General features: G+C 45.0%; 1 non-coding gene across 1 annotated transcript; it reads left to right on the forward strand.

Annotated features, from left to right (window-relative positions):
* Window positions 1-327: 327 nt before the first annotated feature.
* TRNAV-UAC (transfer RNA valine (anticodon UAC)) lies at window positions 328-399 on the forward strand. The gene has a single exon. It is a non-coding gene; the product is annotated as a tRNA-Val (tRNA).
* Window positions 400-14,311: the final 13,912 nt, after the last annotated feature.

Consider the following 14,311-nt stretch of genomic DNA (forward strand, 5'->3'; position numbering starts at 1 on the left):
AGTGCACTTGGGAATTTATCGTGTTTATTTTCCCCGTGGACTCATAAGAATATACTTGATCACGTGCAAAATTGCGATCCTTTTCAATATATGTACACACACACACACACACACACACACACACACACACATATATATATATATATATATATATATATATATATATATATATATATACATATATCCTTCAGTATGTTTACCTCGATAATAAAGGACAGAAGAAGGAGCCAAGCAAGTAAATTTCGTCAAAGACATCTCTCTTTTCTAAACGCTCCCTCGCAAAGATTTTCATTAATTCAAATTGAAGAAACAGACGAATTTTCTATTGTCTGGTTAGCTCAGTGGTAGAGCGTGAGTCTTACACACTCAAGGTCGTGGGTTCGAGACCCACACCAGACATAATTTTTGTCTTTTTCTTTTTTCATTTTGTCCGCATCACATGTGTGCAACATTCAGTATGTTCGTCCAACGTTATAGTGAAGATCTTCACAATAAATTGTGGTTTTCGACCTTATCTGAAAGGGTCAGGTCCACCAAGACGTCCTTGAAATCTTCCAGAAGCTTCTGGCGATCCTCCTCCAACTGCTGGGCACATCAGAGTTAACATGGGCCGGACATCGGTTGTGGAACGACTTAATCTGCTTCCGGTAGTTAGCAGGGATGATAATGAGGGCTCTGACCTCATACCAGGTCAGCTTAGTTCCAGTCTATTGCTTAGTTCCAGTCTATTGCTTAGTTCCAGTCTATTGCTTAGTTCCAGTCTATTGTTTAGTTCCAGTCTATTGCTTAGTTCCAGTCTATTGCTTAGTTCCAGTCTATTGTTTAGTTCCAGTCTATTGCTTAGTTCCAGTCTATTGCTTAGTTCCAGTCTATTGTTTAGTTCCAGTCTATTGCTTAGTTCCAGTCTATTGCTTAGTTCCAGTCTATTGCTTAGTTCCAGTCTATTGTTTAGTTCCAGTCTATTGCAACGACAATAAAAAAGTAAAACTCATTTCTTCGTGGAAAATTGAGAGGAAAACACGACAGCAACATGGAGATTTACTGTGGTTATTTTGCCGGCTAGTCGGCAACGGTCGGTCAAACACTATTTTGCCGTGGTAATCTCAGTGCTTCATATAATACTAAGTCCAAAAAAATGTTCTTGGGGGCGTAGCTCAGTGGTAAAGCACTCGCTTGGCATGCGAGAGGACCCGGGTTCAAACCCCGGCGCTTCCATTTTTGTTATTTGGGAAATTCATTGTTTTCAGTCTTATATATATATATATATATATATATATATATATATATATATATATATATATATATATATATATATATATATATATATATATACATATATATACGTATATATATATATATATATATATATATATATATATATATATATATATATATATATATATATATATATATATATATATATATATATATATATATATATATATATATATATATATATATATATATGTATATCGTCCGATCAGGGAAGTTAAGCAACGTTGGGTCTGGTTAGTACTTGGATGGGTGACCGTCTGGGAACACCAGATGCTGTTATCCCTGGGGATAGGGAAGAAAGTATACTTGCCACGTATTCCCTGCGTGTCGTACAACGCGACTAAAAGGGGAGGGAGCACAAGGCCGGAAATCCTTTACTCTCATTTTCAATGTTTCAAAAGACGGAACAGAGAAGATATAAAGATATTGTAAAGATGTGACTAATATAAGATATAAGAATGAATGGAAGATACGGATGTAGCTGAAACAAGGAGTAATGAAGATTAAGGTGCAATGAAAATTATTCTGTAGTGAAGATAAATATATATGTTGAGATTTTGTATTGAACATCAAGAAGTAATGATAATGATGAGAGTGTAGTGACGATAAGGGTTTAGTTAGGGAGTGGTGACAATTGCCCTTACAATGATACTAAGGAGGCAACACAATGAGGAACACAAACTTTCCAAAGCTACGTTCAAGTCAGACTTTGAACTAAGTTCGGTAAACAGAAGGATGATGTTAAGATGAGAGTGTAGTGAAGAAGAATATAGTGATGATAAGGATATTGTCAAGATAGGTTGTAGCGAAGATACGAATGTAGTGAAGATACGAATTTAGTAGAGATGAGGGTTATTAAAGAGTAAAGTTTATTCAAAATGATTATGTAGTGAAGATAAGAACTACTTTTAGTGAACATCAGGGAGTGCAATGATGATGGTATGGTAGAAATAACGGTGTAGTGAAGAAGAGGGTATAGCGAAGATATATTTAGTGAAAATAAGCTAGTAGTGAAGATACACGTTAGTGAATATGAGGTTGTATTGACCTGATCCCCCAAATCCTCCAAACTACGTTCAAGGGCGGATCCAAAGCCAACCGAAAAGGCTATTTCTCTGTGTATTGTTAGTGGTGGTGGTGGTGTGTAGGTGTGTGTAATCATGTATTTGCACTGTATTAGGAGGGAGTTTTACACTCGTGGGGCCCCGTGTAAGTACGTTGTTTGAGTGAGCGGGTAAAATCTAAAGCCTTCCTTGAAACCAGCTTAGTCAAGATAAGGTCATATGAAGATGAGGTTGTAGTGAAGATTATAATAAGCCTTGCATAGTGAAGATAAAGGGATCAAGGAGAGGAGATGTAGTAAAGAAGATTATAGTGAACACAAAAGGATTCAAGCTACGTGCAGGGTCAGCCTACGGGCTTGAACTTACATTTTAGGTCAAAGGCATCACCAGTACACCCCGGCCAGCATTAAAGTTTATCCGTACACACACACACACACACACACACACACACACACACACACACACACACACACACACACAGAAAGTAACTATTATTCAACAATGATTTCCCAAAAGCCATTTACCTCATATCCTCTTATTTCGATGCTGGAAAATGGCTAAATTTTCGTCAAAGTGTTTTTTGTCTTAGTATTTATGATGATTTATTGATTCAAAAAGTATTGGTATATCGAAACTATTTAGATCCTTCAACATCTCTAGCCATCTTCACTACACTCTAAACACCATTGGCCATCTTGACTATTTCTTCGACACCTTTAGATTTCATCAAATAATGATCGCAACAAAACTAAATGAATCCGTCTACATATCCGGATTTGTATGGGATTTAATCTGGATACATCTGGTTATGTGACGTCACATGATCCAGGGGTATATAAGGCCGGCGGCGAGAGAAGTGTAATCATTTGAGGATGGGACTCCGTACCGACAACATCTCTCACACTCTCCGGCAAGAAGAAAATTTGGTAAGTGCACCTCAGGCCGGAGTCAAAATGAGCGTTCCAGTTGTAAAGTTGACCCAGAAGGATGTAAATGACCTGGTGGTCATGAGAGAGGTGGGTCGGGGAGGCAACGCCAAGATTGAAACGGTGTTGTTCCGTGGATCGTGTTGCGTCATCAAAACCCTTCTGGACGGAGTGAGTTGGAAAAGTCTTATGGATGAAGCCGACATTCACAGGAGACTGGCTGGGGCTGGAGGAGCCCCTCTACTTCGAGCAGTGTGCCGCAACCCCCCATTGATCATCTTAAGCCACACTGGCCAGCCTTATGATAAGTTCATGAGAACATGTCGGTCGGACGAGGAACTGGTCGAGTCCGCCATCATGGTCGCTCGTCGGCTGATGGAAATCCATAAGAAAAACATTGTCCATAATGACGTCAAGGTCGAGAATGTGACGGTGACGATGGGTGAGAAGCCAGAGTTTCACATCATCGACTTCGGGTTGAGCGTTAAGAAGGGAAGCTGCGTTGAGTACAATGTTCCTGACCTGTGGTTGGCCCCTGAGGTCAGGGAGCGCAAGCCGGTCTCCCCAGCCAGTGACGTCTTCTCTTTTGGGCATCTAATGAGGCACGTGTCCATCCTGGTCAGGAAGCAGGGTGTGCGGGAAAGCCTCCAGGATCTTTACCAAACAGCGACCCACAGCGACCCCTCAGAGAGACCAGCTCTGCCACTTATTATTGGTGAGCTGAAGAAGGTGATGAGGTCAGTCCGCCGGAGGCGTACCAGAGGAGGGGGCCAACGGAACCAGAGGAAGGGCAGGAAATGAGGTGCCCTTCCTCAACTATCTACCTCACAATAAGAACTTTGTTTTAGAGGAAATTGTTATTTCTACATATCTTAAAACGGGAAAGACCTTTATTTTAGAGGAAATTAAAATATTTATTTAAAACGGGAAAAAATTATGGAACTCGACATGCAACCACCTCCTCGTGGTGAGTTCTGGGTGATAAGAGATCAAATATCTCTTATCAGCTAAGAGTTGCATACAAACGTATTTCCTGATAAGTAAAAGACAACTGGATAATGTTCTTATGATCTTAAATATTCTTAGAGTCTAGCTAGTGTTATCTTGGAGGTCTTCTATCCCCTACAGCTCGGGCTGGGCCCAGACTGTATCATGGACAACGATAAATGATCTTAGCTTAACCATCATGGTAAATGATAAATGATTTAGCCTAACCATCATGGACAACGCTAAATGATCTTAGCCTAGCCATCATGGTAAATGATAAATGATCTTAGCCTTACTATCATGGACAACGATAGATAATCTTAGCCTTGCCATCAAGGCCCATTTTCAGTCGTCCATCATAAATTTGCATGTTATTCTAATATTATTAGTAGTTTGAACCTTATAAAAGACTGACTTGGTTCAGTTGTATGTTTTCATACAAGAACCAATTGAAGTGTCCCAAGCATTTTGAAATGGCATTTGTACTACTTAACTCTCGATGTTAGTGAAAACATGTGAGATAACCACGACTGAGCAGCTTTCCTGTGTGCTGTGAATTTATTGCCTTCCTCTCTCTCTCTCTCTCTCTCTCTCTCTCTCTCTCTCTCTCTCTCTCTCTCTCTCTCTCTCTCTCTCTCTCTCTCTCTCTCTCTCTCTCTCTATCAAAATATTCAAAATTATGAAATTCAATGTAGCTAAACTTCTGAATTTCTTGTTTGTCTTGTAAAGTGGATCGTAGGGTTTTTTTGATATATATATATATATATATATATATATATATATATATATATATATATATATATATATATATATATATATATATATATATTTATATATTTATATTTATTATACTTTGTCGCTGTCTCCCGCGTTTGCGAGGTAGCGCAAGGAAACAGACGAAAGAAATGGCCCAACCCCCCCATACACATGTATATACATACGTCCACACACGCAAATATACATACCTACACAGCTTTCCATGGTTTACCCCAGACGCTTCACATGCCTTGATTCAATCCACTGACAGCACGTCAACCCCGGTATACCACATCGCTCCAATTCACTCTATTCCTTGCCCTCCTTTCACCCTCCTGCATGTTCAGGCCCCGATCACACAAAATCTTTTTCACTCCATCTTTCCACCTCCAATTTGGTCTCCCTCTTCTCCTCGTTCCCTCCACCTCCGACACATATATCCTCTTGGTCAATCTTTCCTCACTCATTCTCTCCATGTGACCAAACCACTTCAAAACACCCTCTTCTGCTCTCTCAACCACGCTCTTTTTATTTCCACACATCTATCTTACCCTTACGTTACTCACTCGATCAAACCACCTCACACCAAACATTGTCCTCAAACATCTCATTTCCAGCACATCCATCCTCCTGCGCACAACTCTATCCATAGCCCACGCCTCGCAACAATACAACATTGTTGGAACCACTATTCCTTCAAACATACCCATTTTTGTTTTCCGAGATAATGTTCTCGACTTCCACACATTCTTCAAGGCCCCCAGAATTTTCGCCCCCTCCCCCACCCTATGATCCACTTCCGCTTCCATGGTTCCATCCGCTGCCAGATCCACTCCCAGATATCTAAAACACTTCACTTCCTCCAGTTTTTCTCCATTCAAACTCACCTCCCAATTGACTTGACCCTCAACCCTACTGTACCTAATAACCTTGCTCTTATTCACATTTACTCTTAACTTTCTTCTTCCACACACTTTACCAAACTCAGTCACCAGCTTCTGCAGTTTCTCACATGAATCAGCCACCAGCGCTGTATCATCAGCGAACAACAACTGACTCACTTGCGAAGCTCTCTCATCCCCAACAGACTTCATACTTGCCCCTCTTTCCAAAACTCTTGCATTTACCTCCCTAACAACCCCATCCATAAACAAATTAAACAACCATGGAGACATCACACACCCCTGCCGCAAACCTACATTCACTGAGAGCCAATCACTTTCCTCTCTTCCTACACGTACACATGCCTTACATCCTCGATAAAAACTTTTCACTGCTTCTAACAACTTTCCTCCCACACCATATATTCTTAATACCTTCCACAGAGCATCTCTATCAACTCTATCATATGCCTTCTCCAGATCCATAAATGCTACATACAAATCCATTTGCTTTTCTAAGTATGTGAGAACACAAGACTACCATCATGACGACGTCACCAAGTGTCATGTGGTGTTGACCTCATCGCTGATGACATCATCTTGATGATGTCACCAAGTGTCATGTGGTGTTGACCTCATCACTGATGACATGATGATGATGACGTCAGCAAGTGTCATGTGTTGACGTCATCACTGATGACATCATCATCATGATGACGTCAGCAAGTGTGATGTGGTGGTGTTGACGTCATCATCAGTGATGACATGATGATGATGACGTCATGATGTGGTGGTGTTGACGTCTTCATCAGTGATGACATGGTGTGGCAAGTCTGGATTCATGTTCAATGGGGTTCAGGTCAGGTCAGGTCAGGTCAGGTCAGGGATGTGGTTGGGTGGGCGGGGCAACATTGCCCAGTGGGGCTCAAACCACACCTTAACACCCCAACCCACCCACCCACCCACCCACACCTGTGGATGGGGCAGTTGTCGTGCACGACCACGTCAAATGGCTCCGGCTCAGGGTAGAGCATTGTGGCCCAACCTGACCTGCTGCTGTACGGGGCGCCCGTCAGTAGAGAACGTTTTCTCATCACAGAAAACGACCAGCTGCCAGAAGGAGAGCAGCTGGTCGACCTGCTACACCAGCTGTACCATCCTCCTCTGCTACATGTTATGTGGCTCACCCTGGCTGGCTGGGTGGCTGGCTGGGTGGGTGGCTGTTAGTTATGTGGGTGGCTGGCTGGCTGGCTGGCTGGCTGGCTGGCTGGCTGGGTGGGTGGCTGGGTGGCTGGCTGGCTGGCTGGCTGGCTGGGTGGCTGGGTGGCTGGCTAGCTGGCTGGCTGGGTGGCTGTTAGTTATGTGGGTGGGTGGCTGGCTGGGTGGCTGTTAGTTATGTGGGTGGGTGGCCGGCTGGGTGGGTGGCTGGGTGGCTGTTAGTTATGTGGGTGGCTGGCTGGGTGGGTGGGTGGCTGGCTGTTAGTTATGTGGGTGGCTGGCTGGGTGGCTGGCTGGCTGGGTGGCTGTTAGTTATGTGGGTGGGTGGGTGGGTGGGTGGGTGTGAGCGCAGGTCAGCCTGGGTGGGTGGGTGGGTGTGAGTGCAGGTCAGCCTGGGTGGGTGGGTGGGTGTGAGTGCAGGTCAGCCTGGGTGGGTGGGTGGGTGGGTGTGAGTGCAGGTCAGTCTGGGTGGGTGGGTGGGTGGGTGTGAGTGCCGGTCAGCCTGGGTGGGTGGGTGGGTGGGTGTGAGTGCAGGTCAGCCTGGGTGGGTGGGTGGGTGTGAGTGCAGGTCAGCCTGGGTGGGTGTGAGTGCAGGTCAGCCTGGGTGGGTGGGTGGGTGGGTGTGAGAGCAGGTCAGCCTGGGTGGGTGGGTGGGTGTGAGTGCAGGTCAGCCTGGGTGGGTGTGAGTGCAGGTCAGCCTGGGTGGGTGGGTGGGTGGGTGTGAGTGCAGGTCAGCCTGGGTGGGTGGGTGGGTGTGAGTGCAGGTCAGCCTGGGTGTGTGGGTGGGTGTGAGTGCAGGTCAGCCTGGGTGGGTGGGTGTGAGTGCAGGTCAGCCTGGGTGGGTGGGTGGGTGGGTGGGTGTGAGTGCAGGTCAGCCTGGGTGGGTGTGAGTGCAGGTCAGCCTGGGTGGGTGTGAGTGCAGGTCAGCCTGGGTGGGTGGGTGGGTGGGTGTGAGTGCAGGTCAGCCTGGGTGGGTGGGTGGGTGTGAGTGCAGGTCAGCCTGGGTGGGTGTGAGTGCAGGTCAGCCTGGGTGGGTGGGTGGGTGGGTGTGAGTGCAGGTCAGCCTGGGTGGGTGGGTGGGTGTGAGTGCAGGTCAGCCTGGGTGGGTGGGTGGGTGTGAGTGCAGGTCAGCCTGGGTGGGTGGGTGGGTGTGAGTGCAGGTCAGCCTGGGTGGGTGGGTGGGTGTGAGTGCAGGTCAGCCTGGGTGGGTGGGTGTGAGTGCAGGTCAGCCTGGGTGGGTGGGTGGGTGTGAGTGCAGGTCAGCCTGGGTGGGTGGGTGGGTGTGAGTGCAGGTCAGCCTGGGTGGGTGGGTGTGAGTGCAGGTCAGCCTGGGTGGGTGGGTGGGTGTGAGTGCAGGTCAGCCTGGGTGGGTGGGTGGGTGTGAGTGCAGGTCAGCCTGGGTGGGTGGGTGGGTGTGAGTGCAGGTCAGCCTGGGTGGGTGGGTGGGTGTGAGTGCAGGTCAGCCTGGGTGGGTGGGTGGGTGTGAGTGCAGGTCAGCCTGGGTGGGTGGGTGTGAGTGCAGGTCAGCCTGGGTGGGTGGGTGGGTGTGAGTGCAGGTCAGCCTGGGTGGGTGGGTGAGTGCAGGTGTCCCATCTTACAACGCTAACTTGGTGTCCACAATATTTCTTGCCACAACCAATGTGTCTAATAGCCATCATCTTCCTGGCCCATCTTTCTGGGTCATGTTTACACCATCATTAATGTTCATCATCATCATCATCACTACACATACATGATGATGATCATGATGATAATGATATATTAACATTGTCATTTGAACAAGGTCAGGTACTCACGTGAGCATAAGACAACTTCTCTCACATTATATGAGTCGCCAATACAGACGCCGCCATTAATGTCACCTAAAATAACGCCATCATTACTAATATTGTTGACTATATTTTGACCACCATCCAGGATGGTAGTGAACCACTGTGGGTGGCTGATGAGGCTCACCTGCCACAACACTAACAATACTCCAGCTACAACACACCTGGTGACGTCAACCTCCATGACGTCATCACTCCAGCCGGTACATTGCCTCAAGTAGTGACGTCATAGTCTGCAAAATGTTTTGGACAAATATCGCGGTATCTGGCAACTACCTCCTCCCCTCGCGTCCCCAGGTCTTCTTTGTCTTTGCAGAGTTTCTCTTAATAAAAAGCAATTCATAAGTCCATATTTTAAGTTTTATTCGTTTTATAGACATGAATACATTTGGCTGGCCACCAATGATTGTTAAATAATTAACTTCCTTTGGCGAATTAAGGTGGATGTGCTAGCTGACGCTGCCGCCTGTATGCCACATTCTGACACTTTTATAACCCCACATTACACTGTCCCGTTTATTCTAGATGCTTCCAAAAGCACTAACAAAATGTTATGTTATTCTGGAGGGAATAGAGTTACAGACAACTTACAAATTTGCTGTGACCAAGCTTGAGGTGAGTGGGTATGAAGGAGTGAGAGGGTGGGCTGGAGGGGCTGGGGAAAGATGCCACACGTGCCAAGATCAGTTGCTCACCTGTAATTGCTAAATAAAACAAAACATTGGTTCATAGTATCCTAGATTACTAAGCAACGTCCCTACTATTCATCAAATGTTAAATTGTTTATGTTATGCTACGTCATGATGTGCGTAAATAACTAACTTTTCCAATATGGCGGCAACACCTACTTGCTGGCCATACATAACCCTTCCCTCCCCCACACCTCACCCAGTCCCTCCCACCCACCAACAGCGACCTTGAGAACTGTTAAATGCCCATCTGTTTACAACTAGTGTTGAAGCTTATGTGTAAAACATTAATTTTGTCTGTATTCCGCCACCCAGCTGCCTCACTCCCTCCCATACCAGCCACGCTTGGTCCACCTGCCTTGAGCGCGTGTCGCCCACCCTTACACTGTCTTCCTCTCACTGGAAATTAATTCATTGTATTATTATTATCATTTTTATTCATCTCATTATACTTTGTCGCTGTCTCCCGCGTTAACAAAGTAGCGCAAGGAAACAGACGAAAGAATGGCGCAACCCACCAACATACACATGCACATACATACACTTCCACACACGCACATATACATTCCTATACATTTCAATGCATACATATATATACATACACAGACCTTTACAAATTTGCACATGTACATAATTCATACTTGTTGGGTTCATTCATTTCCGTTGCCACCCCGCCACACATGAAATGACCACCCCCTTCCCCGCGTGTGCGCGAGTTAGCGCTAGGAAAAGACAACAAAGGCCACATTCGTTCACACTCAGTCTCTAGCTGTCATGTATAATGCACCGAAACCACAGCTCCCTTTTCACATCCAGGCCCTACAGAACTTTCCATGGTTTACCCCAGACGCTTCACATGCCCTGGTTCAATCCATTGACAGCACGTCGACTCCGGTATGCCACATCGTTCCAATTCACTCTATTCCTTGCAAGCCTTTCACCCTCCTGCATGTTCAGGCCCCGATCACTCAAAATCTTTTTCACTCCATCTTTCCACCTCCAATTTGGTCTCCTACTTCTCCTCGTTCCCTCCACCTCTGACACATATATCCTCTTGGTCAATCTTTCCTCACTCATTCTCTCCCTGTGACCAAAACATTTCCAAACACCCTCTTCTGCTCTCTCAACAATACTCTTTTTATTACCACATATCTCTCTTACCCTATTATCACTTACTCGATCAAACCACCTCACACCATATATTGTCCTCAAACATCTCATTTCCAGCACATCCACCCTCCTGCGCACAACTCTATACATAGCCCACGCCTCGCAACCATATAACATTGTTGGAACCACTATTCCTTCAAACATACCCATTTTTGCTTTCCGATATATATATATATATATATATATATATATATATATATATATATATATATATATATATATATATATATATATTTATATTTATATATATTATACTTTGTCGCTGTCTCACGCGTTTGCGAGGTAGCGCAAGGAAACAGACGAAAGAAATGGCCCAACCCACCCCCATACACATGTATATACATACGTCCACACACGCTAATATACACACCTACACAGCTTTCCATGGTTTACCCCAACCGCTTCACATGCCTTGATTCAATCCACTGACAGCACGTCAACCCCGGTATACCACATCGCTCCAATTCACTCTATTCCTTGCCCTCCTTTCACCCTCCTGCATGTTCAGGCCCCGATCACACAAAATCTTTTTCACTCCATCTTTCCACCTCCAATTTGGTCTCCCTCTTCTCCTCGTTCCCTCCACCTCCGACACATATATCCTCTTGGTCAATCTTTCCTCACTCATTCTCTCCATGTGCCCAAACCACTTCAAAACACCCTCTTCTGCTCTCTCAACCACGCTCTTTTTATTTCCACACATCTCTCTTACCCTTACGTTACTGACTCGATCAAACCACCTCACACCACACATTGTCCTCAAACATCTCATTTCTAGCACATCCATCCTCCTGCGCACTACTCTATCCATAGCCCACGCCTCGCAACCATACAACATTGTTGGAACCACTATTCCTTCAAACATACCCATTTTTGCTTTCCGAGATAATGTTCTCGACTTCCACACATTCTTCAAGGCCCCCAAAATTTTCGCCCCCTCCCCCACCCTATGATCCACTTCCGCTTCCATGGTTCCATCCGCTGCCAGATCCACTCCCAGATATCTAAAACACTTCACTTCCTCCAGTTTTTCTCCATTCAAACTCACCTCCCAATTGACTTGACCCTCAACCCTACTGTACCTAATAACCTTGCTCTTATTCACATTTACTCTTAACTTTCTTCTTCCACACACTTTACCAAACTCAGTCACCAGCTTCTGCAGTTTCTCACATGAATCAGCCACCAGCGCTGTATCATCAGCGAACAACAACTGACTCACTTCCCAAGCTCTCTCATCCCCAACAGACTTCATACTTGCCCCTCTTTCCAAAACTCTTGCATTTACCTCCCTAACAACCCCATCCATAAACAAATTAAACAACCATGGAGACATCACACACCCCTGCCGCAAACCTACATTCACTGAGAACCAATCACTTTCCTCTCTTCCTACACGTACACATGCCTTACATCCTCGATAAAAACTTTTCACTGCTTCTAACAACTTTCTTCCCACACCATATATTCTTAATACCTTCCACAGAGCATCTCTATCAACTCTATCATATGCCTTCTCCAGATCCATAAATGCTACATACAAATCCATTTGCTTTTCTAAGTATTTCTCACATACATTCTTCAAAGCAAACACCTGATCCACACATCCTCTACCACTTCTGAAACCACCCTGCTCTTTCCCAATCTGATGCTCTGTGCATGCCTTTACCCTCTCAATCAATACCCTCCCATATACTTTACTAGGAATACTCAACAAACTTATACCTCTGTAATTTGAGCACTCACTCTTATCCCCTTTGCCTTTGTACAATGGCACTATGCACGCATTCCGCCAATCCTCAGGCACCTCACCATGAGTCATACATACATTAAATAACCTTACCAACCAGTCAACAATACAGTCACCCCCTTTTTTAATAAATTCCACTGCAATACCATCCAAACCTGCTGCCTTGCCGGCTTTCATCTTCCGCAAAGCTTTCACTACCTCTTCTCTGTTTACCAAATTATTTTCCTCAACCCTCTCACTTTGCACACCACCTCGACCAAAACATCCTATATATGCCACTCTATCATCAAACACATTCAACAAACCTTCAAAATACTCACTCCATCTCCTTCTCACATCACCACTACTTGTTATCACCTCCCCATTTGCACCCTTCACTGAAGTTCCCATTTGCTCCCTTGTCTTACGCACTTTATTTACCTCCTTCCAGAATATCTTTTTATTCTCCCTAAAATTTAATGATACTCTCTCACCCCAACTCTCATTTGCCCTTTTTTTCACCTCTTGCACCTTTCTCTTGACCTCCTGTCTCTTTCTTTTATACATCTCCCACTCAATTGCATTTTTTCCCTGCAAAAATCGTCCAAATGCCTCTCTCTTCTCTTTCACTAATACTCTTACTTCTTCATCCCACCACTCACTACCCTTTCTAATCAACCCACCTCCCACTCTTCTCATGCCACAAGCATCTTTTGCGCAATCCATCACTGATTCCCTAAATACATCACATTCCTCCCCCACTCCCCTTACTTCCATTGTTCTCACCTTTTTCCATTCTGTACTCAGTCTCTCCTGGTACTTCCTCACACAGGTCTCCTTCTCAAGCTCACTTACTCTCACCACCCTCTTCACCCCAACATTCACTCTTCTTTTCTGAAAACCCATACAAATCTTCACCTTTGCCTCCACAAGATAATGATCAGACATCCCTCCAGTTGCACCTCTCAGCACATTAACATCCAAAAGTCTCTTTCGCACGTCTGTCAATTAACACGTAATCCAATAACGCTCTATGGCCATCTCTCCTACTTACATAAGTATACTTATGTATATCTCGCTTTTTAAACCAGGTATTCCCAATCATCAGTCCTTTTTCAGCACATAAATCTACAAGCTCTTCACCATTTCCATTTACAACACTGAACACCCCATGTATACCAATTATTCCCTCAACTGCCACATTACTCACCTTTGCATTCAAATCACCCATCACTATAACCCGGTCTCGTGCATCAAAACCACTAACACACTCATTCAGCTGCTCCCAAAACACTTGCCTCTCATGATCTTTCTTCTCATGCCCAGGTGAATATGCACCAATAATCACCCACCTCTCTCCATCAACTTTCAGTTTTACCCATATTAATCGAGAATTTACTTTCTTACATTCTATCACATACTCCCACAACTCCTGTTTCAGGAGTATTGCTACTCCTTCCCTTGCTCTTGTCCTCTCACTAACCCCTGACTTTACTCCCCAGACATTCCCAAAACCACTCTTCCCCTTTACCCTTGAGCTTCGTTTCACTCAGAGCCAAAACATCCAGGTTCCTTTCCTCAAACATACTACCTATCTCTCCTTTTTTCACGTCTTGGTTACATCCACACACATTTAGGCACCCCACTCTGAGCCTTCGAGGAGGATGAGCACTCCCCGCGTGACTCCTTCTTCTGTTTCCCATTTTAGAAAGTTAATACAAGGAGGGGAGGATTTCCGGCCCCCCGCTCCCGTCCCCTCTAGTCGCTTTCTACGACACGCGAGGAAT

This window comes from Panulirus ornatus, chromosome 12 (genome assembly GCF_036320965.1).
Source record: "Panulirus ornatus isolate Po-2019 chromosome 12, ASM3632096v1, whole genome shotgun sequence".
Taxonomy (NCBI): Eukaryota; Metazoa; Arthropoda; class Malacostraca; order Decapoda; family Palinuridae; genus Panulirus; species Panulirus ornatus.